Genomic DNA, 24,563 nt, shown 5'->3' with positions numbered 1-24,563 from the left:
ACCTCTTTCACACAGGAAACTGTCCCAGCATTCTGTCTTTATAACTTATCTGATGGAGGATAACATCAGCCTACAGGGACAAAGGGTACTGCAGGCAGCTATGAAGGTGAGAGCAGTTCTGCCCACAACCCACCCCAAATCCAAAGGCTGCGTGATCATGTCAGCAAGACTCCAAGGCTCAGCAGCCTAGCTAGCTCCAGCTCAGCACCCTGGCTGCATGGCTTTTGCTCACCTTGGAGACCAGGCAGAGTAGAGGCAAGCATGCTGTGCAGGTACCCCTGCCTTGCTTAATTTGCATATTGTAACTTCTTTAGTCAGAAAATGCATTAAAAAGGCCATGCAGATGATCAGAGGTATTTATCCACCTCCATCCGAAAGAAGTCAAAGCAGACTAAAACTTTTCAACCAGGACCAGGATGACTAATGTGGTTTAACCCCATCTGGCAATTAAGCACCATGCAGCCGCTTGCTCGCTGCCCCCGCCAGTGGGATGGGGGAGAGAACCTAAAACCCCCTAAAACTCATTGGTTGAGATAAAGACAGTTTAATAGGACAGAAAAAGGAAGGGAAAACAACAACAACAATAATAATAGAATATACATAACAAGTGATGCTCAATACAATGGTTCAGCACCCTCTGACCAGTGCCCAGCCAACCCCCAAGCCACAGCGTCCCCCAGCCAGCTCCCCCTAGTTTATATACTGGGCATGACATCATATGGTATGGAATACCCCTTTGGCTCGTTTGGGCCAGCTGTCCTGGCTGTGTTCCCTCCCAACTTCTTGTGCCCCTCCCAGCCTCCACTGGCAGGGCAGTACGAGAAGCTGAGAAGTCCTTGACTTAATATAAACACTACTTAGCAACAACTAAAACATCAGTGTGTTATCAACATTATCCCCATCCTAAATCCAAACACAACACTATACCGGCTACTGGAAAGAAAATTAACTTTATTCAAGCCAAAACCAGGACACAAATAAGACAAAAGTCTGCAGATTTGTGAATGGTAGATGGAGAAGGTCTTTTACTTGTTCATAATGTGACAAGCACAGGCATTCAAATGAATTCAAAGCAACATTTTCTCATACAGTCCATAATTAAACTGTGGACTCCACTGCCACAGAATAATTTGGTGGCCAAAAAGCCATGAGAAAAATTTAGGATGGCAAATAGATGAGTAGTTATTAAACATAGATTAGTGAGTTTTAAACATGGTCTTCCAAACGTAACCTCTGCCTCAGGAGCTCAGTAGATCTCTCCCTGTTGCAAGACCCAACAAGGGAAGCTCCATTAATTCCTTGTGCCATTAGATTATTTCTCTAAGCATCTACTTCTGACACTCTTAAAGACAAGATGCTGGTCTAAACCAGTGTGGCAGCTCTTAAACTATACGTTTTCACATCCTCTTTTTTATGCTTTGATATGTAAATTATACCAGTTTAGACTTCTTTACACACTGCTATTCTGCACATAAGTATGACAAAAAAGCCTAACAGAATAAAGGCCTGCACTTGTAAGAGGGTCACGCTTACATTGCTTTGCACACTACCTTTAAACCTAACTTATTATTTACAGAGAATTCCATTTTAAACCTCTTATTTCTTAAAAACCAGATGCCTATACAAGAATTGCTGATGGAAAAACCAGTCACAAACAAATATGAAGAAATGCCATCATCTTGCCCTGAACTTCATTTTGTGGTAATGTGTGATGCCACTGACACACAGCATCTTCTCTCCCACTTACTGGAAAGACGAAGGTTTCTTTTATCCCATAATTTCTGTAACTGCTTGAAAGGGTGAGGTAGGATCTATTCATCTGTTAGTGCTTACAGCATCTGAATTCCTTCTCTCCCATGCAAGGCAGAAAAAAGGCTGTTGGTCAAACAGCAGTGTCCTAAGTCACCTGCTGAGGTCTGCAGCTTCATATGGTTTTGAAGCCACATGTTAAATATCACTTAAAAGCCTATGTAGGTTTATTTCTAATGACTTGGTACAATCTGACATTGCCTACGCTTGACAAGTACTATAGATTTCAATATGAAAATAGGAATTTCATGAAAATAAACCACCACACAAAAAGTAACCAACTTTTCAGGCATGCAAAGAATAAAAAAAAATACCCCACCCCAAAACCTCAAATGCTTGAAGTGGTATTATACAAATCTTTTCCATTGTTTTTACAAGAACATAAATTAATATTTGGCTTTCTTAATAGATGGCTTTTCTCACCTACTGAAAGTGGCAGCACCATACAGATGATCAGTTTCTATTTAGCTGAGTCATTTGTCTCTAAAAACGGGGTGCACATAAACACAGCCTGGTAATTTTCTTATTTGAACCCCCTCTCTATTTTACTATTCAATAAACACTAAGTATTTAGCATTAAGTCTACATGGTGCTTAACTACTGAATACTGCATAATTCAGGTGCAAGGGCCACATTTGTGATGCAGCTGAAGTGTGGTTCTATCACAGTGCTAAAGAAAGCTGAGCAACTTGACAACAGCGAGTCATCATTAAGCAGCCGGACAGGGGTTTAACAGCACAGAGCTGTTCTCTGACTTAATAAGCAAACCACAGGTTTGTATGCTGCACGGCCACATTTGTTCCAGTGCTAGGAGATGCAAACAGTGTTTAGATCTATGGGACTATGTCAGTTTCACCACATAAATAAGTGAGACCCTAAAGAGTTGCACTTCTATAAGTTTTTGAAGAGTATCTAGCAAGAAAATATGAGCTACCCCAGCCCCTCAAAAATAAAAGACTTTGCTCTAGCTAGCATTTCAAAAGGCAAGCATTTTTCTTTGTATTTACTCCTATCCCTGCAGCTATAATGAATTATTTAAGCAATATCTATATAGTACAGGATTTGTGCTTTTATTTTATTTATTTGTCTATTTTATCACAGGCTACTTACAAGGGCAAGTGTGCTGAGTCAACACAGGTATAAATCACTGCACTTTTACGTTAATCAGTGGAACTAGACAGACTGACACCCATCACAAAGCTGATCCAATATATTTAGTGCAGAAGAGTTTTTTATTGGGTTATTAATAATGGACTTTTTTATTGCTATTTCTCAGGCAACAGGGTTGGCAAGGTACGCTTCCCCTTTTTTTTTCCCCCTCTCATTTCTTTTTAGTAGCAATAGAAAACCAAGAAATATTCAGTGCATGAAACCAATGCCTAGTCTAGCACACAGTCACACCTTTGGGAAGGACTCTCCAGCTAGGCCTAGCGCTGCGAAATGTGCTGCAACGTAAAATTCTTTGAGCTAGTTCTGAATGACCTGATATAGCCACTTGGCAGAGCACTTCACTACACAGAAGTGTCAGCTTGGTTTCTAAATGCAGCAAAGTTACATCTGTGCTGCTTTCTGCCAGGACTAACTGGGTCAGCAAAGCACCCCATGAAGTCGGCTGTATGGTTTCTAGTTCTAGAGGTCATTGTTTTTGGAGCTAGGTTGTACCTCTGCATAGTGCTCACTCTCCCACTTTAAGGTCTAGACCATCAGCTGATGACTCCATGCCTAGTTGAAAGATCTACATTCATTAAGTCTCACTTCCAAGTTAACTGCATTTATGAACAAAGATCTCTGCAGTCTGTCTTTGACTTCAGAGCATTTCTAAACATTCATTTTCATAAGAAGAATTCAACGCTGTCAAATTCCATGATAGAAACATGATAACTTTTGAAAGAACCTCCACCAGAGAACAAAAAAATATAAGGCCACACTCTGCATTGGCAAACCTGCACTGCACTGGAAACAAAGCAGAGGAAAGGCTAACAAGATCGTATAAGTGGCTTGTTTCCAAGATCTAAGGTAATGTGTGAATGACAGTGCTGGCTCCTATCAATACTTTCTTGGCACTAGGAGGCAAAATATGTGGACAGGAGACGGGGCACAAGTCCAAAGAGTCACTGCATTCCAGGTAATGCTAGCTGGCACAAAACCCCCTTGAAACCATAACCGGCTATTAGTGTTTATGGCAGCACTAAGAATAGAGACACCACAGACATACAAATAACAGCTGACAGTCTGGTCCCTTACGTTGTTTTGTATTGTTTACAGAACTGTATTAAATGCTATTTGTATAAGTTACACATTTATACAAATGTATTAAAATGTAAAATGCAATAATACTCTTTTCTGTTAAATCCTTTACTTGAATTAGTGATTGAAGTATCTGAGCCTAGATCGGTGTAATATAAAATATGTAGACCTCCAGGTATTGTTACAGAATGAGATCAAGTTGTGTCACATTAGTTTATTGTATTGCCATAGCTACCCTTCACTTCCTTGCTGTAACACACGCGGGGGGTCAATAGCCTGGCTTTGGTCATTGCACATGAAATGAATCGTAACTATCTTGCTGATATTTCCAGGTTTGCTGAGACTTCTTGCCTTATGTTAGGAGTTTTTGGGGGTGGAACCACGCTGTCATTTTTATTGTCTGAGGTCAAAGATGACCATGATTGTTGCCTAGGCCCTGCAGTATTTATCCTAAACCAAATCATGAACATGAATTCCAGGGTCCTTTGAGGTATGAATTTGTAAGGTATCTGCCTGTCTGTGCACACTTTCCCAATAACAACGTGACACACAAAATGATTAATGCAGGACTGCTAAACAGATCCAGATTTGTTGGCCAGTAAGATCAGCAACTTATTGTAACTTTGCAGGAAGTTTTAGCTTAGAGATGATGGAGCAGGAGTTCAGAGGCAGTCAGAAAGGGAATCCTGCCTTCATCCAGGCTAATCATTCTGATCTGAACTAGCCTGGCTTAGGTTTTTCACTAATGTGAAGGTGGGATCCATGACATTGCTTGCTCATTTGAAAAGAACCCCTGCAGATTTCAATTTAACATAGTCCATGTTTTAAGGAAAGTTCAGGACAGCTGTCTAGTCATTGTATTAGTGAAGTGCCTTTAACTGTAACAAGCAAGAGAAAGTATAAGTGAAAGGGCAGAAAAGCCAGGGTGCCTATTAATGCCAGGCTCTCCATTTGATGACATTCTTTAAAATGTGGAACAAAGCTTAAATTCTTGTTATTCGGAACTCTAAGACCAGAAGAAGCTTTTGGCACCTGAAGAGCAGGTTCAGGTCATGTTCATTGTAAGATGCAAAGGCAAAAAAGCAGAAACGGCAAATCCGTGTTCCAGCCAACGTCTTTGCAAATGTTAGGAAACCAAATGCAGTAGCAGGGTTTTAGGCTACTGATAGTAAGCCTATATTAGATTCCGAGTTTACATGTAGATACACAGGTATCTACATATTTCATGATAGTGTTTTGACTGAGTACTGTTGAGTGCTTCGAACTAACATTCAGATGAATTCAAGTTCACTTATTTTGCAGCTCAAACAGCATTAGATTAAAACTAGATTTAGAGCAAGATCCCAGGGGTTACGAGAAAAAGAGGCTTGTATGCTGCTGCTAAGACTAATACAGTCATAGTTTATTAATGTAGACAGTAATCCATAATGAAATGTCATTAATTCTCACATGTAATATAGGCTTCTAATTTGAGGAATTGTGTCCAATTATCTGTAGTTTAGTTATTCAGATTTATAACTTGGCAACTGAGAACAAAAAAGTGCTGAATTCTTCTCCATTACCTGAGAAGTCGAAAAATAAAGTACTTGTTCCTTATAAGGGCAGCCTGTGTATTTCTCAACCCTTTTTGCTGTTATGGACTTATGATTCAGTTCTCCAAGGGAGTCACTGAAAAGCCATTTGGTAACTTTCACTGCACGCATTATGCCAAATCTTTTTCCTTCATATTAAGTCTTTTGTCCGTAAAAGGGCATTTTATTTCAGTGCCACTCTGAGGGGCTGGTTTTTTCGGTGCTCAGAGGCACCTTCCAGAAAAATTTGTCAGGCTTTCATACTGTCATACCAGTTATGAAGGTCACCAAGTTTATGTTTAGTAACTCAGACCACACCTTTTTATCAAGCAGCTAAGGATGTATCAATGTAATGTCAGCCAAGCTAGTACTTGTTGCCAAAGGTAATTTTTTAAAAATGCCCATTGGCATTTCATGTATTCTGCTTCCTCCCTGAGTTCAGGGACACTCTGAAGCTCCTCACTGAAACGACTTAAGAATTGGACCCTTTAAATAAAAAATGTAAGTCGTTCCCCATAGAAAGCGCTGCTGATCTCAGCTGCAAGGCTTCTTCAGCCTGCTCAGCAGGGAAGCATGAAGATGTCAGGTAAACATAATCATGCTATTTGTGGAAAGTGTGAGATGAGAAAGAGGGAGGGTAATGAAGCATAGACAGAGCAATTCAGTTTCCCAGCCTATTTAGGTAGATTGTCTTTCTCTAATTGTTTTTCTCCCTGGAGGTATAAACACAGCGAATTTCGATACCATAAAGTTAAGCTTTATTATTGCAGCTTTCAGTTCTTTCACAAAGAAATATGTACTGTATTATAGCAGCGCCTAGTAGCAATGCTATACTTAAGGATGTGTCAGCAGTTGTGCTACAGACCTCTATTTTTCCATGAGATGTAAAAACTAGTTTTAGGCTAAAATTAGGCATATAAGGTGGGTGTCTAGATTCATATCAGTTTATGGAAAAAAATTCCTAGGCATGTTCCTTGGTAATTGCAGATTATAACACTTCTTCCAAAAAAAAAATAAAAATCCCAACCAAAAAAAAACCCCCACCCTGACACAATATCATCTATATTACAAAAGGTTGGATAGATACGTGTTAAATGTATCATTTTGCAAGTGTTAAAATATTGCCCCTGGTGACTTCAGTCATTATCTTCAGTATGAAATGAATTTCATCTTAATGTAGCAAAAGATCTAAATTTTAATGGGCTTTGTCCAGCAGAAGCCAATCCAACAAAGCACATATTTATCTCATTAACACTTAAACACATGAACAGTTCCTTTGAAACCATCAGGACAAGATTGTTCATCACCTTGCAGGACAGAGTTCAGAAGAAAACAAAATGTAGGCATATTTTAAAATTCAAGCAGACACTCAATATTTCTGTGTTTCCTTGCTCTATTTCATAGTGAAAATTAGCAACTTTAATAACTAAAGAGTTTATAAAAAGTCCTTAGGCAGCCAACATATACTGAAGAAAGTTTATTCTAAAAAGTAAGGTCAGTAAGCACGTATTTACATTTAGATACTGGGTATGCGCTGACATCCAAAGTTATAGCCACACAAATGCAAGACACCAGTAAAGCAATTAACTTCAAAGTAACAGAGAAGAAAGTGAGCCCCAAAGTTAGATGTAACAACTGTCAGGAAAGAAAATTAATGGTGAAGTAGTAAGACCTAACTCTTATATTGTCTACTTATGATTAGATCTTAGAGTGCTTTCAAAGCAATTTGATAGAATCACCCAGATTTCACAGAGAAGGAGAGCAAAGTATATGCAGATTAAGAGATTTAGTCAAGGTCATCCACCAGGCCAATGACAAGAGTTAGGAGCAGTAGCCCAGCAGATCGGTACCAGTTCAGTCACTGCTCATACAATGCTTTTTCCTGCAGTGGATGAGCAGTGCAGTTCAGCATGCCTCCTGCCCTCAGCAGACTTGGCTGTTTGAGCCACTGATTGTACAAGGCAGCCTGAACAGGTGTCCTGGTTTTGGCTAGGATAGAGTTAATTGTCTTCTTAGTAGCTGGCACAGTGTGTTTTGGATTTAGTGTGAGAATAATGTTGATAACACACTGATGTTTTAGTTGTTGCTAAGTAGCGCTTATCCTAAATTAAGGACTCTTCAGTTTCCCATGCTCTGCCAGCAAGCAGGTGCACAAGAAGCTGGGAGGGAGCATGGCCAGGACAGCTGACCCGAACTAGCCAAAGGGATATTCCATAACATAGAACACCATGCTCAGTATATAAACCCGGGGGATTTGGCTGGGGGGGGGCAACTGCATTGCACATCGCTTGTCTTTTCTTGGGTTTGTTTTTGGGGGGGGTTTATATGCCTTTTCATTATTATTATTATTGTATTATTTTATTATTAGTGTTAGTATTATAGTTTACTATAGTTATTAAATCATTCTTATCTCAACCCACGAGTTTTACTTTTTTTCTTATTCTCCTCCCCATCCCACTGGGACAGGGGAAGGGCAAGCAGTGCTTAGTTGCCAGCTGGGGTTAAACTAGCAGCCACCTAGTAGTGACCTACCATTCCTCCGCTTCATCTTGTTAATCACCTGATCTCTTATCTGTATTAAATAAGAGTCAAGCTGACACTCACCAGCTACTTCACACTTACCACAAAGTGCAGAAGCCTGCACTGGGTGGTTACCATGGCAGAAGTGATGCACAGCAACCTGCTCTCCTGCGATAAGTTGGCTTAAGTTGCACAATTCCCCTCGCTAAAACAAGTGCCACCAGGCTGGCCTGGCCGCAGACAAGCCATCGCTTTCTGGGCACCTGGGTTAGAGCCAGGGCTTGCACATCTGCCTGCAGACATGGGGCAGAGGAGGAGGGAAGTGGAGCTGGGACCGCGCAGTAGGAGGGAAATGGGCATTGGATGGCCAGGTTCCTAGGGTGACATATGTGAAAAATACATAAAAGATGAAGCATGGGTCTAGGTACAACAAAATGAAAGCCAAAGGACAAAAGATACTGCAAGTTGCTGGAGACAGTGTGCAGAAGGTAGTACAATTGGAGGGTGCGTGATTGCATAGAATGTCACAGCATCTGGAGACAGGTACAAGGAAATAGCGGTAGGAAGCCTGTAGGGTCAGATTAACATGCTAATAGATGCTGTTATTTAGAGGACTGTGCTACAGGTTGTAGAGTACTACAAAACCTGGGCTCTTGAGTATGCAGCACAGGGAGTCCTCTGAGTGAGCTGACCCTAGATCTCATGAAAAGAGACTAACAAAACTGTCTCATTAGCTGCAGGTCTTTAATGGTCTAACTATGTATTTGAATGGCATAATGATAGATCAGAGAATAATTTTGACCATTCTCTACAAAGCTATTAGCTTAGAATGGAGAAGTACTGTTTATTTTCTGACCACCCCTCCAAAAAAACCAACCAACCAAACAAAAAATCCACCCAAACAAACTCCAGCAAAAAAGCTTGAGAAACACAAAAAAAGGCTACAGTAGACCACAAAGAGAGCAGATCGAAAGAAATTATTTCACCATCTGAGGGACCCTGTCACAAGGTCTACACTGTTGCCCAGTTCTGAGGTCCCCACTACAGCAAAGTGTCAAAGAGTAAATAGCTAAATGAAGGGTGCCTGGCATTCTACCCCACTGGAAGAGGATACAATGTATCGCCCTAGACATGCTGGCCACCAACATTTTGACACTGCTGTATTGCTCTGGCAAATGCACAATGTGACCTGTAAGTGTAAAGCATCTGGAAGCATAAGCACAATCCAGAAACAGATAAGAAAAGTGAAAAAAGTCAACTTTTTTTTTTTTTACTGTGTTTTCTCAGTAATTACCTTATGACCTATGAACGCTACCAAAAAAGCTCTTCACTAGCATAATTATGTTCAACAAGGGTGTTTGCAGACTGCTAATAACCGACTCAGGATTTCTGCTGTTTCTCATTATTTTAGCTTTTACCTTTTACATTCCCTTTCTCTTACATCATCTCATTTGCAACCATGAACAAAAAAGTCAGTCAGAACTACATTGACAAAAATGCCAGGGAGAAAAGAAACCTCAGTTAAATACTTCTGTGGGTTGGTGGGCTAAAAATATGCAGGATGCTATGCTGCAAATAGCATAATCCAAAGTGATAAAATTCTTTGATTTATGATTTGCTTTCAACAAGAAACATTGGCTCCTTGCAGTAATGATGGGTATTTCAGTTGGTCATGTATTAGGTATGCATGTATATATAAATATATATATATATAAATGTGTACATGTATATATATGTACACACAACCTACTACACATCTGAGAGGAAAAAAAAATGAGTTAAAGAGCTCCAGTCCCCCCCACTCCTTCCAGCTATCCAGGAAAAACAATAAGTAGTTCAGCAGGTGGCATCATGTGTATGGGATGAAGCACAAATTTCTGTCAGAAAACAGTATGTGATAACTTTTTACTTACAGTGCAGAGAGGGAACACTCAGTTTACACAGCCAGTTGTCAATACTTGTCTGAATATTTTGATGGCTTTACTTCATTCCCTGCAAGGCAGTGTGCACCAGTGCTGTTGTGGGGTTCACATAACATCTTTTTCACCACTGTATGCAATACAACTTTTTTCCTTGTATTTGTTCTACTTCCTGAACTTCTACAGAGGCAGCAGCAGTTTAGTGCAAAGTATTTTGTATGACACGAGTGCACATCTATAGTTACTGTAAGCTAACACCATTCTTTGAAGCTAACAAAGGCAAACCTGTGTATACTAGCTGAAGATCACACATATTCTATGCTGTCCTTAACAACATAGTAAGAATTACTTCACAGATAACAGAAAACATTAGAGAATTTAACAGGAAATAACCTTACCAGGATACAACTTTTTGAAATATAACTGAGTATTCAGAGAACTTAATTAGAACATTAAAAAGTTACCTCAGTTTTTTTTTTTATTAATTCTATAAATTTGGGAAAAAAAAATACAACCCCCAAACAAAACCATTTTAAAGTTAGATAAGAGATACCATACTCAACGAAACATATTCCCCCATCATGGGACGCATGAAAAACTAATGAAAATGTCATGAGTTAAAAGGGAGTAATTTGAGACTGTCATACTCTGTGTATACTGCCAAGCATTTCAAAAAAGAATATACACTTGTTTTCTAACCCAGTTGACAGGACATAGACCAAAAAATCAGACTAAAGTGGCACTCTGCTCTGACTCCGCTAAATCCTAAACCCATGCTAATATAATGGCAAGGAATGAATAGTCTATGGAAATAACAAGCCAGCACAGAGAAGCAAGATTCTGGTCTCTACCTGGTAGACAGTGCTTTTGTAATCACGAGGAATAATTGCAAGAGGACACCTATTCTCCTAAGTGCACAGTCATTTGCTAATCTTAAAATGCAACTCCTGTCAAGCTGCACAGTGCCCATTGTGTGCATACTTCTGGCAGCGAGGCATTTAGATTCATGATCGAGAATGTACAGTTCACTACAAGAAATCGGTCATTTGAATCCAGCAGTGATAAGTATTGATTTTGAACCAATGTGATTTCTTTCTGTAATAAAAAAAAAAAGAAAAAAGAAACCTCTGCGAGGGTTTTTTCTTCATTATATCCATGGGAACTGAAAAAAGAATTATGAAAAGAGGTGATAAAGGTTAGAAAGTTAGTTCTTAGCTTCCTTCTTTTTCCTCATCTTTCTTATATTGTTTGTAATTTTTTGGAAAAGCTTATTTTGGCCAGTGCAAATCCATTGGTGTGGTACTTTTCACCCGCAGGAAAGAACGATGGGACGATAGTGCAGTAACAAACTAACAATGTATCTCTCCTTTATAAAGAACATCAGTAGAAATAAGAAGATGCAATTAGATTTTTAATTCTTCAATGTTGACTTATAAATGGCAGCAATTAAATACACTAGTATAGACAATAAAGGAGTGTGTGATACCAAATTAGTTACCTGGCTTTTGTTGCATATTTTTGGTTGCTCTGTTTGCTAGTTAGCATCCATTTTCATTTCCTATTGACATACGTCCCCTTATACTGGCTAGAAGCTTTAAATATGTATGTCTTCTCCTATATTTTAATGATACACTTAAAATTACAGTACTAGCTGTGTTGAAAAGTCACTTCTATATAATACTGGAAACAAGTTTCCTAAACAAAATTACAAGTACAAGTAGGTAGAAACTGTGCAGGAATCCTATTTTTTGTGGAGCTGTTTTCAAACTATTCCCACTATTTAATTATTGAAGGTAAGGGCTTGTATTTGCACAGATTTTGTCTGCCACCAGCTTTGTTTCTTTGATAAGACAACCAAAAGTTCCCTTCTTCTATACTTGCAGTTATCAGAAACCACATTTATTATGAGGCTCCATAAAAGCCAAGGTTAAGATAGCTCCATGTATAAATCTAGGGATGTCAGGAAGGGTCACAAAAGCCTGAGTGGTACTCGCCTTCAGTAATTCAGGACTTTTCATCCTAAAGCCATATATTAAAAAAATGCTGATTCATCTTATTTTCAGGATTAAAAAAAAAAGGCAAAACAAAAAAAAACAACAAACCAAAACACCAACCCCAAAACCAAAAAAAAAACAGTACAAACTTTTCTCTGTACTTTAATTTAACAGATGAAAACAATATAATATTTCCTACCTACTTAAAAGTCACCGAACTTCCTGGAAGAAAAGTACAGATTCACACAGAATGCAATATAGAATATTGGAGACAGATTAATTGAAACATTGCAAAGTTGAAACTCATAAAATATTTAGAAAACTCAGAAACAAGAAGGAATAATACCAGCTAATCTGACCTCTTATGCAGTATTAATTACTGTTTAGTGTTACCGTTATTGCCGAGGTGCTTACACAATTATCACTCCAGGAAATTACTGAAGGAGGTCTTGATGAAAAATAAAGAATTAATGTATTAAATGCTTTTAAAAATACATCATTGATTAATAGATACAAAGGTAATGCTATAAAAGCTATATGCAAGGATCCGAATACCACTACAGAAAGGCTGAGATGTAATCTAAGACTTATACTTCATTTCAAAAATGAACAATAAACATTTTAAAAATTAATGTAGTGAAACTGGTTTTATAGTAATTATCCTGCAGAGCAGTTCATATTACCATGAACATGGGAGGTAGTGTAAAAAGAAAAAAAAATGTTTTTTTTCCCCAAGAGTGATTCAGAAATGGCACATCCTGTCAGCAGTATCATTCAGTATATCACTGGCATAACCACATTTTACCTCATATTTTATTCCTACAACTTGAAATTGCTGTTTTGCTTCTCCTACCATGCAATGCTGTCTAGTTGATGCCCGTTAGGGAAACTCAACCTGCAGACACTGACACTTTGTTAGAAAACTATCAATACTGACAGCAAACACTGTCCAAAGAAATAATACAGGTTTAGTTACTAAAATGGATGAATCAATTTCTGGTTTGCCTTAAACAACAGTTTGCATTCATATATGATGTAGCATGAAATAGAAACAGGTGATATGACCACAGTTTAGGCCTTTGTAGGCACTTACAGAAATCACAAAAATCATAAATCAGGCTGGCACAGCTTAGAAATTCTGTATAGGAAGGAAAAACTTCTGGAAGAGAGAAAGTTGTTACAAATACATATAGCACTGGACAGTGGTGTATAGTTTTTTATTGACTCAGTAGGATTTAAGATGTCAAAATGAGTAGTGATTTTACAGAAGAACAGAGTAGGTATTGTGAAAGACACAAGATGCTTCAGTATCCACCCCTGTGTACTTTAGCTGGGCATCCAAAATCACAAGTTGCGATTTTGAAATTTAGAGGCAAGCTATATAAATTTACAAGACCTGTTCTAGGAGCAGCGTACTTTTTCTGGTGCCAGTATAGATCAAATCCTGTTTTATAATTACCTATTTTATTTTCATACCTTTATCCTGTATGTGAACAGCAATAGTTTTCAAAATATTTTAAATAGTGACAAGCAGAGTAAGTGATTCTACTTCACAGTGTTAAGGAGTATGACTGCACATTTCTCAGTTGTCAGGGGAGATACTATGTTTCCTTGCAAAGGCTCCAACTTTTTCCTATTATCTGTTTTTAAAAGTACACACAGTTTGCCCATTATATGAAGAGATCCTTCAAATAGTGCTGAGGGGGTAGAAGCTCCTTAATAAAATTACTTTATTAATAATTTTCCATTAGTTATAATCTTTAATCCATGGGGTCAATTTATATTTATTCATTTCCAGTAAACCTTTGTAAAAATGGTCACAATAACTTCTAGACAAACAATGCACATGACCAAAAATTCAGCCAGGCTCAGACGCAGAAGTGTGACACCATTTGAAATTTTATATGAAGCTTAGATTGTTTTTCCATCACAGTTTTAGCACTGCTATACAATTGCCCATCAGATACTGAACGGCAATGAAAACATGACAGTGCAGATGACACTACAGCTCTAGTATATGGGGTGTTACACTAAGGTCAGTGCCAAAATAAAGCAATATAGCATTAGCAGTGTTTCTTATTTCAAAAGGAGAGTAGTAATCTATATTTGAAATAGAGATACAAATCAGCAATAGACTCCCTTTGGTTTGTTTTTTGTTTGTTTTTTTTCCTATGGTGTGCTGCATATGGTTGGCCAACAGAGAAGCTAGTTTAAGGTTTGTCGTTGTTTAATGCCGGCCAGCAACTAAGCATCATGCAGCCGCTCACTCACTTCCCCACCTTGCCCAGTGGGATGGGGTAAAGAATCAGAAGGAAAAAGGTGAAACTCGTGGGTTGAGATAAGAACAGTTTAACAGAACAGAAAGGAAGAAACTAATAAAGATAATAATAACAATAATAAAATTACAATAATAATAATAATAGGATTGGAATATACAAAACAAGCGAGGCACAAAGCAATTGCTCACCACTTGCTGACTGATGCCCAGTCAGTTCCCAAGCAGCTATCTGCCACCCCCTCCCCGCCCCCCAGCCAAAAACCCCAGTTTATATACTAGACATGATGTCACATGGTATGGAATACCCCTTCAGCCAGTTTGGGTCAGCTGTTCTGGCTGTGTCCCCTCCCAACTTCTTGTGCCCCTCCAGCCTTCTGGCTGGCTGGGCATGAGAAGCTGGAAAAACCTTGACTTGGTCTAAACACTACTTAGCAACAACTGAAAACATCAGTGTGTTATCAACATTCTTCTCATACTGAATCCAAGACATAACACTATACTCTCTCTATATATATACACACACTATATATATAATACTATATATATAGTATATACATATACTACTAGAAAGAAAATTAACTCTATCCTAGCTGAAACCAGGACAGGTTTTGTAACACAAAGAAATAAAAAATGTTCTGGTTTGTGTGGTTTCAAAGAAAAACAACATGAAACTCAACTTCTTTAATGTAAGGTTTGGCGTAGATCCCTGATTAACCAAGGCATCAAAAAAATCCATTTCATGCTACACAGATATAACAATTCAGTAATAATCAAGGTTCGTATTTTGGGTGCCACCTGAACCTGAAAGTCACTGTGAAGTAGGCTCTCAACTGATGCAAGTCCCTTCAGACGAAAGAGTGTTGAAAAAATACTGGTAAAAACTATTTGTGTGGTAAGTATGCCAAGTTTGGTTCTTCTGGTAATTTACCAATCAGTCTGTTTCCCCCCCCACCCCCCCAAGGATGGTGCATTGAGAAAAACATTTTTTTTTTAATCAAGGATTTTCATGCCAACTCATTCGTAAAATCTTGAAGATAGCCTTGTGTATTTTTCATGTTTCATAGCAGCATCCACACCAGAGCAATAAGACAATCCACAGACTGCACTGTGCTGTCCATCTGCAAGTGATCAACTCGCAGAGCTGCACTTGTAGCTGCCACGAAGATGATCAGAGGGCTGGAGCACCTTCCCTATGAAGACAGGCTGAGACAGTTGGGGTTGTTGAGCCTGGAGAAGAGAAGGCTCCAGGGAGGTCTTCCAGCAGCCTTCCAGTACCTAAAGGGGACCTACAAGAAAGTCAGAGAGGGACTTTTTACAAGGACATGTAGTGATAGGATGAGGGGTAATGGCTTTAAACTGAAAGAGGGTAGATTAAGATTAGATGTAAGGAAGAAGTTCTTCACTATGAGGATGGTGAGGCACTGAACAGGTTGCCGAGAGAAGTTGTGGATGCCCCATCCCTGGAAGTGTTCAAGGCCAGGTTGGATGGGGCTTTGAGCAACCTGGTCTAGTGGAAGGTGTCCCTGCCCGTGGTGGGGGGATTGGAACTAGATGATCTTTAAGGTCCCTTCCAACCCAAACCATTCTATGATTCTGCAATACATTAATGTCTAGCAAATCTGCTTGGGTTTATAACTCTTCCCTACAATTTACAGTACCTACATCTGCACAAAGACATCTGAGGTTGGTCTTGCATCCCTTCCAGTGTATTTTATTGCTACCAGTCTCTTCTCTAAGCATGAGGATTCATGACCATACCTGTATCTCAGCACTCCTACTTTTACTGCTTCAAGTACCATGCTTCCCTTTTCCCTTCTCTTTACAGCTGATCACATGGAAGGCGAATATCCACTTATGCTTTAAAGGGATTAAAACACAAAGCCCCAAGTCTCTGAAGAAAGAGCTGAGAGTAAATAACGGTGGACAATATGCCTCAAATACAGTCCTTTTTTTCTACTGGTGAATGTGGTAAAGGCTTTTATGATTTCATTTATTGCATGTATAAATTGTTAACTTAATAGTTGCTGTGAATAATTCTAGCACTGTATTGCAATATAGCCAGCTATCAAGCTATTAGCCTTTTGATTTCTGTTCCTTGTATCATTAAGTTTCAATCTCTGTGCAAAAAATTCAAACCATTGTATGCTGTAGTAAGAAGGAATAGCTTGAATTCAACCAAACAGAAGTGAAATTCATGAGTTTTCCATTTTCATTGAAACACCAAGCAAGAAGAATTTCATCCACTTTTTGGAGTGAAACAGCCATTTAGCTTTACTGAGCTTGATACAAACTTCTGTTTGTCCATATATTCACTTTGCTATTTATTTGATTGTTTTATAAAGCATCTTGGTACTCCATGGGTAGGAAAATATATCATACAAGACTGAAATTAAATTGTCTGTTCTGGTGAAGATGAAACATTCTCTTAAGTGTTTATCCTGCTACAGACTTAGAGCTGTGTAGAGATAAGCGGGTGTTTTATAATTACTGAGCTTGAATACTACTGTCAGTTTTATATGTTTAATAATATATCAAATATTTAGATCCATGGGGTGCCATATAAAGACAGAGAAATGAAAAACAGACCTCATTAACTAGTGTTTTGTTCTTTACAGGGTCTTGCTACTACCAAATATTGAAACTTGCCCGAAAAGTTCAAATGGCACTTTGTCGGAGAAATCAGCATCTGCAAGTGTGTCCACTCTGCTTTAAGCTTTGTTTTTGAAAATCCTTATCTGCCTTTATAAATGCTACTGGAGATTCAGAAGTTGAGAATAAGTAATGAAATTGCAGATGCCTATGGAATTTGAGGAAAGCTATTAAAAATATGCCCAAGTATCAGCCTCTTTCTTCTTTCCATTAGTGATGGCACTATTTCTTCAGTCAGTGGCTCTTGCAAATGACCTTTATGTGTCAGCAGAAGGAAAATAATGTACTTTGTCTACCTCAACAGATGGTAGTAGAAATACCAATTAGAACTTCAGCAACCTCCTTTGCAGTTATTGCTATCTACTAATTTAGGGACATGGAGGGCATACAAAACTTCCTTCAGACTTGCACAGCCATAATTTAATTCCCATTATTCTTTGTTTCTTCCCTGTATCACCAAAAAAGGTGCAGAATGCACCTGCAGAGATAAGGCTCATGGACCTACTTTCTCTGTGCTCTGATGGCAGAACAACAGGTTAGTGAATTAACTATAGGAATTGAACTACATGAATTATGAACTGAAGAGCAGAAGGACCTTACCTCTCTGAATTTAGGTTTACAGGATAACCCATAAGATTCACTCTGCTTAACATGCCTGCAGCCTACAGACTAATTAAGAGGCAGGAAGAAAAGACACAAATGGAGAAAGCACTATAAGAAAATAACAATTTAGTTCCTTTCTGTAGAGAAAAACAGCTAAGTAGCTAATTCTTTCATGAAAAATGGTGTATTCCAGCTGATGTTGGCCAGTATGGTTTGTATGTTTTTCATGGGGTTTACTTATTGCCAAGAGCCCCTACAACATCAGTGAAGAGGTTTGACTCCTGCAGAACTGCCACAATAAGTTCCTTGCTGGCTTCAGTCCGTGTCCCTCCCCCCCACCCCCCTCCATATTTTCAGGATACAAAACTGTCCACTCCAAACCTTTAACTTTCTCAAGGATTCAACAACAGTTTGAGGTCTGTTCCAATAGTTATTCTTTTGTCAAAAACTTGAATGAATGGTCATACCTTGAACTATCCTCACTAGGAAGAAAAAGAAATGCCATAGTAAGTCCCCGGGGTGGTCAAAACAAAAAGGAGGGCTTCACTGGAGTCACAATACTGAAGATAAAGATGGATAGCTGCAGGCCAGTCATTAATTCAAACAATGAGAGGAGGAAAGATGCAATATTTGTCTCCCACTTACCTTCATCCAAAAACAGTATTCTGTGAAATGATTCTTAAAATCAATGAACATAAAAAAAATGTAATACAGAAATGCATAACCATGGTGGGGTGCAAATGAAGTAGAAAAAAGTGGATCTTGCATAAGAGATATTAATAAAAAAATCATGTTTTGATTTTGTTATGTGGAAGGAGGAACACAACATGAACCGGATAACATATTCAGAAGTTAAATTGACATACAACTGATTCTGACTGAAAGTTAATTCAGAAATTATGGTTAATGACTGAGCTAAGAAAAAGGGAGGCTATAAGTGACACAGGAAATGAGTATAAGAATCCTGGCAACAAAATAAGGTAAGCAGCAAAGACAATATTCTCCAAAGACAAAAGTAAAGTGCCATACATAATGCCTTCTACAAGCATCGAGTTTGCTGGTAGAAACATGCAAGTCACAAGAGAGGTCTAGTATAAATATATTTTTCTTAACTCAGAGGTCTTAGGAAAAAGCATCCTAGGATCACACAGCCAAATGAACAAGGAGAATATCTCCAAGCAAAGATGGAATGCCAACTTCCTAAGCTCTTTCTCCAGAAATACTTTCTTAAGTAGCCTTGAACGATTAAGATGCATAACCTGCTGTCAAATTCCAAGTAATTTTCGGGCAGATGAAAACAGAATTTCTGAAGAGGCCTTGATGGCAGTGCCAGCTCTGTGAGGCAGACCTGAGCTGGCATTCCCTGACCCAGGGGAATGTAAATGTTATCTGCTTCCCTTACATAATAGCTGCTCCAGCAAGAACTAGATTTTTGGTTGAGGGTAGTTCAGGTCACCTAGGGCAAATCACAGGTATTAGGGAAGTGACCATAAAATAGCTTATTGAAAAATTATTAAAATGAATACAGCATTTCCTTTGTCTTCAAAGGCCTTGTGGACAGTGAACCAAGGAAACCTGAACAGTGTTTTGTGAATGCTGTTTCAAACGGCACATTGTCCAAGAACAGACAGTCAAATATTCTACAGTACAGAAGTGATTAGTATATCCTCTTTACAACCAGCTCAGAAGTGTTTGTATTCAATGGCCAGAAAGCGTTATTCATCATTCTCAGAGGAAGAGAATGCAATGTGCTTCTTTCCCTAAGCAACTGTGCTAAGAACTGTCATGCTTTCTGGAAGATTTGAGCTAAAACTTTCACCTCATCCTGCAATTCTATATGGTTTTTATATATATATATAAGAAGAAATCTGTTGGATATAATCCTTTAATGCGTGTTTCACAATTGTACCAAAATAATAGTCCACTTGACAAATATTTTTCCTTGAGTAAACTCAGTACGTAGTTAGATCAATACAGCTAGTGGTCAAATGCTGTCCTTAGAAAGCTCAGCTTAATCCATTTTCCTCTTTATAGCAAAGCAAAGAACAAGTTTAATTTACAATTGCTTTAGCTGCAGCAAAGTTGCTTGGGAAACAAATTCAGCAGATAGGAATACACTCTAATTCTTTCTTTTCTCTCACCCATAATTCTCACTTTTAGTAGTGGATATTGGCAGGGGAAATGGTAATTGAGGACAAAATGCAGTCTGCAGAGACATGTAAGGTATATGATACCATAAATGTAGTATTTTCCCACCACCTGTCTCAATTTCTAACGTGCCTGCCCAGGTTTACTCCAGTAGATCTTGGGTACAAAAGAGCTATGACGCTGGTACTCAGATAACTGGGTGTACATAAAAGCTCCACATAAGCAATAGCTCTTTTCAATTATTGCTTTAGAGCTGTTGGTTTTGAGACTTAGTGAACAAAGTGGGATTGGCAGGTAATAGCGGAGGAATTTGCATAGGGTCTACAGCATTACTTGTAGCTGTTCTTGCTTGTCAACAGCCTAACTAGCTAACCAGAAGTCTGTTATCAAGACTTGCAGTAAGATTGTAAGCTCCAGTGTTGCTCTGAAGTATTATGCATATACAAGTTTTGAATGATATTTTTTTTTTCCCATGTGAAAATTTCAGTGACCTAGGAAATTGTGCAGTGTGCAGATGTCAGGGAGACCTTTAAAAAAAGCCAAACCAACACAACTTACCAGTATACCAACACTCTAAATGGAGCATGACTGAGATTAGTGAAAGATAATTTGCCTTAACTAAGAGAGGAAAATCACTACCATCAAGACTGGAGAGTACTATATAATAGGTTACATCTATAATACAAATTACAGTCTCACGGCAAAACAGAGTAAAACTTGCCAATTATTCAGCGGAGTGCCTCACATAGCCAAGCCCTGACTTCCTTCACCACAGTGGAAAAAAACCCTTCTACTTCCAGAAGACATGATTTTTTTCATACGCACACCAGCATGGGAGAGTTTTGTTTAGCAACATGACTTCAAAATCAAGTGCACTATATTCAATTGATGAGGTAATATATGTAAGCTGACTGAAAATCAAGACAGTTTGAGCCTATCCCTCATTAAAGCTGACTTGCTGTCAGCCAGCTGGCAAAGCCCTCAAACTCTGTATGCCCAAGTTTAACCACCTATAAATTGGGTTTTAATAACACTGTTCTACTGCACACAATGAGACTTCGTGAATTAGCATGTGTAATGTGGAGGAAAATAAATGGTAAATCATTACCTAAAGACTAAGTGCTATTATTCTAAATGTGTACAGTGATAATAACTTGCTTTTATAGGCTAGTAAAATCATGAGATCATAGGAATAAATTCAGATTAGCACATGTCAGAGGGTTGCAGAAGACTAGATAAGGTGACATTCTGGCTCAATCTTCTAAAATGCATTTTTAGATAGCAAAACCAGGTTTAGAAGTGTTGTATAAAAAATGGAATATATTTCCTTCTGGATTATGGAAAGTCCTGGTAAAACAACTTTACCTGAAAAATAGTAATAATTTCAAATATCAATTATTCATATTTTTCAATATAGCTCAGAAAACTCAATAAACTTTGAAGTGTGGAATTAAACACTCACAACAAAGCTATGAGAAGGGGAATGTTTTCTTTCTTTAAATTATGTAAAGAATCGGTTAAGCTATCTGTCTTTAATTTACTACCAATTCTTCAGAAGAATATAAATTCGAAGATCTTTCCTCATTAGCGTACAGAATGCTTTCCTTCAAAAACTGTGGTGACATGGTGCAACACAGCAACATGATCATAAGCAGGACTTTGGTGCAAATTCTTTCAGGTACAAAAAGGTGCTGTGGCTTGGAGAGAAAGGAAATAACCTCATAAGGAGAGAAAGTACTGTTCAGCGAGGCAGTATTTTGGCTGGACATTCTTGTGCAAAACAGCTGCAGATCCAATGCTAAACCCACACACTGGATTAAAGCAATTACTGGGATTTCAGCAAAGGACCACAGCCCTGTGAAGAAGGCTGCAGTAGTGGTCTAACACTCAAAGAATGTGATGGGGAAGAAGCCCTGCCTCTCAGTCAGAGGGGAAGATTAACAAGATGCCCTTCTCCTACTCATTTGGGAGGTGGACATGGATCAGTAACTAGCCCACTGCAGCAATACCAAAGTGTGTATTGCTAACAAGGGGACTAAAAAGTCCTGTTTGATTCTGAGTGGTCATCTGTCATAGCTATGAAGCACTGGTCCAGTGTGTGTGTATATATATATGCATATTTATATAGAATCATAGAATCATTTAAGTTGGAAAAGACCTTCAAGATCTTCGGGTCCAACCATTAACCATGCCCACTAAACCATGTCCTGAAGTATCCTCACTTATGCACCTGTAAGCTTGTCCACACTTGCAATTACATTCAGGGCAGGAGTTTAACACTTCTTCAGCTCTCTGGAGTTAAATGATAAACTGGGTAGTCAGAATGAGATTTCATTTTGTTCAAAAGACACAGAAAAGTAGCTATCGACTGCCCTTTGTTCTTCCCACTTCCAGATTTGGGACACTTACATGCACATGCACGCAAATATTTCATTTATGACCAAGTACATCATGGGAATTGTTGCAGTAGCAAACTAGGATCTTAGGTCATGATCAAGTTGAGCTAAGAACAGTTCCAAATATGAACAAAATGGTCTCTTTCCCTGAAGACTTGCAGTTTAATTAAATGCATGTTTCTCATTAGGGTTCTGCTTGATATTTTGATTTCCTTTACTAGTTAAGGAACAAATCTTTGCTTGGCCATGTTCAATTACCAAGAAACAAAGTCATCATCTTAAGACACTACTATTTTTATTGAATAAGGCACTGTACACCTTTTCTGATATTGACATTTTTCCCCATCTATCAGATTTATAAAATTTCCATTCAACAAAGAAGATGGAAACTAAGAATGTATTGATGATGGTATTTACTGCTTCCCCCACCCCCCAAAAAAAAGATTTTAAAAAAAAAATCAGCAAACAACTAGTAACATTTTCCACAACAGAGGAAGTAGTATTATTTTAGGTCTTTTGGACAGACGAACTCCTACTTTAAACCCTATGATGCAGAAGTGATATTGTGAAGTTCATTTCCAATTTGGCAAGAAGTCTCACTCTGACTTAAACCTAGAACTTCTGTTGCCACTATTCTTTTGTGTACACTAGAGAGGGACTTATTAGGGTAGGGAGAAGAGGCTTAGTTATAGACCTCACCATGGAGTAACTGACCATATCACAAAAAATTTATACCATAGTATACTGATGCAATACAGGGCTTTTTTTTTTTTTTTTTAATAGGATAAGAAGTGTCTAGGAGGAAGGTGGAATATGTGAGCTGAAAAAACAAAACCAATATGTAGTACAGAACAAATCAAGGCAATACTACACAGAACAGATAAGAGAGAGCAAAAAAGAGACACATAATTCCAAGGCAAATACAAATGCCTCACATAAAAAGGTTATAAAAGCAAAAGAAAGAACAAGCAATAAAAGAAAACAGTGAAAACAACCACACTCCATTCAGAGATTGGAAAAATCAACAAACAAAAGAAAGCTGGTATAGATTTACAATACAGTAACATAATTTTTACTGCTTTTAAATATTTTTGCATCTACAGGAATACAAAATGTCAGAAGAAATGTATAAGAATCAAGAATACACTAATTGTATATTGGTTTGATATAAAAAACATTATCAGCAAATGAATGGCTTGTCTAAATAGTAGTTTGTTGACAAGTGTTTAAACTTAAAATAATGCTTGCCAAATTCTCTAGGTGGGTTTGGGGAAGGTAATCTGAATGACTTTTGATATTCATTTTTATAATTTGCCAGCAACATGTGAAATATTTCAAACTACATCTGAAATACACTGATTGGAAAATACTAAAAGAATGGGTCATTACTCTGCATACAAACCAACAGGGAGAAAACTGTCAAATTCTCTTATTTCCTTTCATCCTCTTGCCCAGGTCTATTCTAGAAGAAGGATAAAATAAAGAAGATCTAAATCAATGACCTGGACACTTGATCACTGACATAAGAAACCACTTTTTCCAAGCAACTCAAGGGGTTCTGGAAAAATATCAGAAAAACACACACACCCACACACCCAAGTTTGCCAAAACCCTATTTCTCCAGCAGGAGATCATACACAACTAACATTTATAGTTAATAAAACTGTGTTCCATTGGAATTATATCGTAGTTCATAACAAGCACACAACGGTAGTTGTAAAAGAGATTTACAGAGTAGAATTACATCACTTAAAATAGGTTGCTGAAAAGCATTCTGGACACACTACTGATACAGCCAGTAATGGCTGCAGTGGATCTCTCCTGCCATATATTTAGCAAAGTTTTGTCTGTGTTTAAGGAACAAAATAATCCATATGTTGCAATGACTAACACTTTAAAACAAAACAGATTTTTTTTTTCCACAGAACATTCTTCCACAATTAGAAAAATAGGGAAAGTGAAGTAAAAATATAACTGCTATTAATCAGCTTGTCAAATAAGGCAATTACCAACTACTTCATGACCCTTAGCAGAGCTTGCCTGAACAGCAAAGATACATTAAATTTTCTTTTTTGTTGTTTGAAGTTCAGCAATTGTACAAGCAATTTAAGTCAAACTACAGAAATTTTTATAACAGTCAAGTCTGGTTTTTTCTTATATTATGTGCTACTAGTGAAAATAGGAAATTTATGGCCACTACGAATGATGCTCGGACCAGGCTGTTACGTTACTGGCTTGCAAATAACAGACTTATAAAATGCAATTTCCCTATATATATATTCTCCATGCAGTAATAGTGACCTAGCTGAATTTTCAGAAAGAGCTTTAAAATTTGTCTCTAGAATAGTAAATGGTAGCTAAATGATTTCAGGTACTAAAAATTGTCAGGTATAATGGTGTGCTCCAGTGCCACTTGCTTTCAACAGACA

The 24,563-nt window shown here is 38.0% G+C and overlaps 1 long non-coding RNA gene across 1 annotated transcript; it reads left to right on the top strand.

The window, feature by feature from the left end:
• Positions 1-6,081: 6,081 nt before the first annotated feature.
• On the top strand, positions 6,082-17,166 carry LOC142041416 (uncharacterized). The gene is made up of 3 exons (XR_012653504.1): positions 6,082-6,213; positions 16,164-16,306; positions 16,954-17,166. It is a non-coding gene; the product is annotated as an uncharacterized LOC142041416 (long non-coding RNA).
• Positions 17,167-24,563: the final 7,397 nt, after the last annotated feature.

Source organism: Buteo buteo, chromosome 1 (genome assembly GCF_964188355.1).
Source record: "Buteo buteo chromosome 1, bButBut1.hap1.1, whole genome shotgun sequence".
NCBI lineage: Eukaryota > Metazoa > Chordata > Aves > Accipitriformes > Accipitridae > Buteo > Buteo buteo.
This window is presented reverse-complemented; position numbering and strand designations above follow the sequence as displayed.